Below are 4,837 nucleotides of genomic sequence, written 5' to 3' on the forward strand. Positions count from 1 at the left end.
ACCTCTAATACCTATTAAAAAATTACTCTAAACAAATTTTAGAGCTACAGGACCCACACAGTGACAGAGAGAAACAAATCTCCTGCTGAAGGCAGCCTGGAAGGCTGACAGGAAGGGTCTATTGCACAGGGCTGGGAGCTGAGTGCAGTCCTGCATGAGTCATGTGGACCCAGACCTGGGGTGGCCCCGACCAGCAGCCCATACCAGCAGGAGCAGACTTTAGGAAGGTGAATCACCAGCAGCTGTGGTGATTTCCAGACTTCTCAATCCATAAATGCCAAAGAGAAAGTAAGAGGTCAGTGGGGAACCCTGTCGATCCAGGGTGAGAGAAGATCATGGTCGGTCCCCTGTTCCTGGGGCGAGAGGTTTTGCCAGCACTGTGGCTGCAACTACTGCCGCAGTGGCTGCCTCCGCAGCTCCTGGCCTGCAGATCATAGGGGGATCAAGCTACCATTCAAAGGGTAATCACTCTTGCTTTGACCTGCTTGGATCTGTGTCAGAGTCTTGGGTGGTGGTCCTGGGATGAGGAATTGCCTCAAACATTTTGTAGAGTAATTTGGGACTATTCCCAAAGGGCTATAAAACCAGACATACCCTTTGACCTAGTAATACCATTACTAGGTCTGTATCCCAACAGAAATAAAAAACCATGGTGGTCCTTCAGTTCATTTCTTCTTTAGGCTAATCATGCTCAGCTGCTTCAACCAGTCCTCACGTATCATGGAGTCAAGACCCTTCAATATCTTAGCTGCCTTCCTTTGGAAATAATTAAGAGAGAAGTCATTAGAATTCAGGGAAGTTGAGAAGGCTCCCTCTAGAAGGTGAGATTTTAGATGGGACTAGAAGGAAGCCAGGAAGCCAGTAGGTGGAGATGAGAAGTGAGAGTATTCCAGGCATGGGAGACAAGGGAGAAAATGCCTGGAGCCCAGAGATGGGTGTTATCAAACATCCAATAATGGGCAAGGAGACCGGTGTCACTACATCAAAGAACACCTGGTGGGAGCAAGGTGAGAAGACTGGAAAGGGAGGAGGGGGTTAGCTTAGGAAGGGCTTTGAATGCCAAGTAGAGGATTTTGTTTTTGATCCTGGAGGCCTGCTGCCAAGGAAAGAGGGGGAAGGAGGCATGTAACTTTTCACAGGATCTGTCAACACCTTCTCAAGGTCCCCAGTGGGCTGGGCAACCTGAGAAAATGATCAGGTGAAAACTGATTAGGGACCTGGCTGTGATTCTGCCCCTCACTTCCTGGGAGAGGCCCTGGGCCAGGATGGTGCTACTGGCCAAGCCTTTGGCATTGGTGACTCAGGGGCCATTTCTGGGCTCTGGGAACACTAATCCACATAGACATCTTTGTTTCTGCACAGCAGGTTGTAAGTGGCCTATCAGTCCCTGTACTAATCTATTAGTATTCCCTGAGGGAAGGATTACCGAGCCCTCTGCACTGGTCTGGACAGTGTAGGGAGGAAATAAGAGAAAGAGAAGATGCAGAATCTGCTGTTGGGAGCTGGACTCAATCAAAGCTAAAGAGTTGGAGGGACCTTAGAGGTCATATGGCTCAACCCCTTCATTCTATGTATGGGGGCAGCTCTGAAGCTCAGAGAATGAAGTCACTTGTCCAATGCCACAGAAGTATCAAATGAGCAAGCCAGAATGCTTAATGGCCTTTGACTCCAAATCTACCATACCACACTGATTCTTTCTTTAGACACTTACGGTAAAGGTTTTGTCTATACCACTAAATTCTCAGTAATGCTTCTTTTAGCTGAAATAAACATGGCCAAAATAAATTATAATTTATTAATTCCTTAAATTAAAATGATTAATAAAATGAGTCAAATATATATATATTTCATATTTATTGTCATAATATTTATTATGTATGAAATTGTCTTCAACATAAGTTACATCCTGATTAAATCTGAGATAAGACATTTTAAATCTATTTAAAAGCCAACATGGTCCTTTATTCTGTACAATATCTTTAGAGTCTAGCAAATATAGTGCCTTTCATTGCAGGATTTCTTTGACCATAAAAGCAAAAACCAAAAAACCCTCAACTACAAAAATTGGTATCAAATAAGGCATTAAAAAGATAACAAATATACAACAACTTTGTCTGTTTAAAAATTCAGAATGAATACTAAAGTTAGTGGCAAACAAAACAAAATAAAACAAAAGACACAAACAGAACAGTTCTAGAGGGCAGACTTTCCTGCTCAGGGGATGAAAGCAAAGACTCTAGACCATATCTTGGTTCCTCCAGATAGCACAGCACAGAATCATACTGAAAATCATGCCAAAGATCATCACAACAGCAATTCCTATGCTGACAGCTCCAATGATGTGGAATTTGTTGTTGAAGACTTCCTCAATAGCTTCCAGGCAAGGCTTTATAGTTACTGCTGAGACCAAGTCCTTGGTGGGGCAGGTGTCCGTGATCAATTGATCGAAAGTGCCAGTCAAGCCACAAGTCTAGCGCATGGTGGATGGCTTTGAGGGTTTCCTTGTAGGGGCCTTCTTTGGTCTTCATCTTGTATGTTTCCCTATAAAATTCCTTGATCTCATGAATCACCTCTTCTTTGTGGGAATAACCCCAGATGGCGGCAGCTATTTTGGTGGCAAAAATCACCATCAGGAAGGCAAAGAACAAGCCCAACATGCACTGTGACTCCTGCATAGCCCCACAGCAGCCCAGGAAACCTACTAGCATCATGAAGGCACCAGCCCCAATCAAGATATAAACACCTGTGTAGAAACTGAAATTGTTTTCTTCCTGCTCAAAGATACTCTTAATCTGAGAGTCAAATCTGAGCCATAGGCCAATGGCAAGGACCGCAATTCCTTCAAGCCAAAAGATGAAGTTAAATCCAAACAGCAGATATTTAATGCACTTGGTACTTCCTTTGACTGGCATGGTGGAGACTAGGCTGAGCTGGGTTTGGGTTCTCAGTGAGGAAAGCCGGGCACACACAAGTATCGGATAGGACCCAACAAGTAACTAAACTAAGGTAGGAGAGGGTGCTGGGTGGCCTTAGGCTCCCACTTAAAAAAAAAAAGCCACTCCTTAAGGCGCTTTGCTTGGGTTCTGTGCCCAAATATATCTTAAGTGTAATAAAATTAATATTGTGTTGTTGATTATTTTATGTGTGTTTAGAGGCAGCAAAGAACACTGAACTTGGAGCTGCATGATTGGCTCTGACACTTCCTCACTGGTGACCTTGAGCACCCAGAAACTGAGCCACAGTTTCTTCATCTATAAAAAAGGGATGATAATACTTGTAATTTCCCCCTCATGGTGTCTAATGAGGAAAGTTATTTGTCTGCTTTAAAGCTCAGAGAATTGGGAGTGATAGCTATTAGTACTGTTGACTTCTTATCAGCTAGGTGGCACAGCATATACAGTACCAGGCCTGGCAGGAAGATTCATCTTCCTGAATTCAGCTCTGGTGTTAGACATTTACTGAATGTGTGACTGAGCAGGTCACTTCACTCTGTTTGCCTCAGTTTCCTCATCTTTAAAAGGAGCAGGAGAAGGAAATGGGAAACCACTGTGATCTCTTTGCCAAGAAAACCCTAAATGGAGTCACAAAGAGTCAACTGAAACGATTGAACAGCAGTCAGATCTGGGGGTGACTCAGTCATTTGGTACCTCTGCTTGAGTCTGGAGGCAGCTTCTCCCTGGTATACACCACCACCACCTCCACCACACTTTCTTACTTGACTTAGCCCAGGGAACAGGTTGAACCCTTTCTCCTGACTCTCTCAAACCCCTGGGGCTGCCTGGGGCACCTGAGCCTGGCAGGGAACTGATAGCACAGTTTTTATAGAAGGAGCCAGCGATTAGGTGACAGAGGCTGTGAATCTCAGTTCTGATGCTTGTGACTTTGAACAGTTTGTTAATTATCCAGTCAATAAACCAATAAGCATTTATGACAGAAACTCTCCTAAGTGCTGAGGATAAAGAAAATGTCAAAAAACAATCCTGGGCCTCAGTAAGCTCTTGTTCTAATGAAGAAATAGCATCCAAATAACTAGATCTATAAAAGAAATAGAGAAATGTTAAGTACTATTGAAGCGCCCACCAGAAATTATACACCAAAGCCCCCTAAACCTGTTAGAAGGGGCCCCTATGAGGGTCCCTGGAAATCACCTAATAGGCCACAAAAATAATGAAGGAACTTTTCACCTGTGTTGCTAGAAACATGCCCCAGATTGAGGTTTGTTTATGTTTGTATCCAGGGCTTTGCTAGGTAATCAAGGCTTCCCTCGAAATGGCATCACACCCCCTTGGAACCACATTTTGTTGTTAGCAACATATTATTCTATAAAAATGCATCTTTCAGGAGACTCAATGCTGTTTTCCCTACTGGGGAGGCAGTCACCGGTTGGTTAATAAACACTCCTATCAAATCATGATTGGCTTTGCTGCCCTGTATCTCAGTTGTCCACTTCACTATCAGAGAAGGGTGTTAGCAGCAGGGTGGAAGGTAGGATTTGAGCTGGGTCTTAAGGATGAAGAGCCAGAGGTGAGGAAGAAAACCATCCCTGGTCTGGAGGTCAGCTAACTCAAAGACACAGAGACGGGAGAGGTTGTTTTGAAGTAATGCAGGAAGACCCATGTACCTGTAACATAGAGTGCCAACAGAGGAGTAAAGTATGAGAAGGCTGAGAAGGGGCCCAGTTATGGTGAGCAGCTTCCTAGAGTGATAGGTCACTTCTCCTCTGTGAATCTCAGTTTTCCCATGTAGCTTAGGCTAGGTGATGATGAAGGTCTCCTCCAAGCCTTAAATCTTGTCAAGTTTATTAATCCTTCTGAACTCTTCTTGTAGGAAGGGGGCT

At 44.1% G+C, this 4,837-nt stretch overlaps 1 pseudogene; it reads right to left on the reverse strand.

Annotated features, from left to right (window-relative positions):
• Positions 1-1,845: 1,845 nt before the first annotated feature.
• Positions 1,846-3,044, reverse strand: LOC138154381 (CD9 antigen pseudogene; annotated as a pseudogene).
• Between the last annotated feature and the right edge of the window lie 1,793 nt (positions 3,045-4,837).

This window comes from Petaurus breviceps, unplaced genomic scaffold (assembly GCF_028583685.1).
Source record: "Petaurus breviceps papuanus isolate PSGF00001 unplaced genomic scaffold, PetGlider_PUasm1.0 91041, whole genome shotgun sequence".
Lineage (NCBI taxonomy): Eukaryota > Metazoa > Chordata > Mammalia > Diprotodontia > Petauridae > Petaurus > Petaurus breviceps.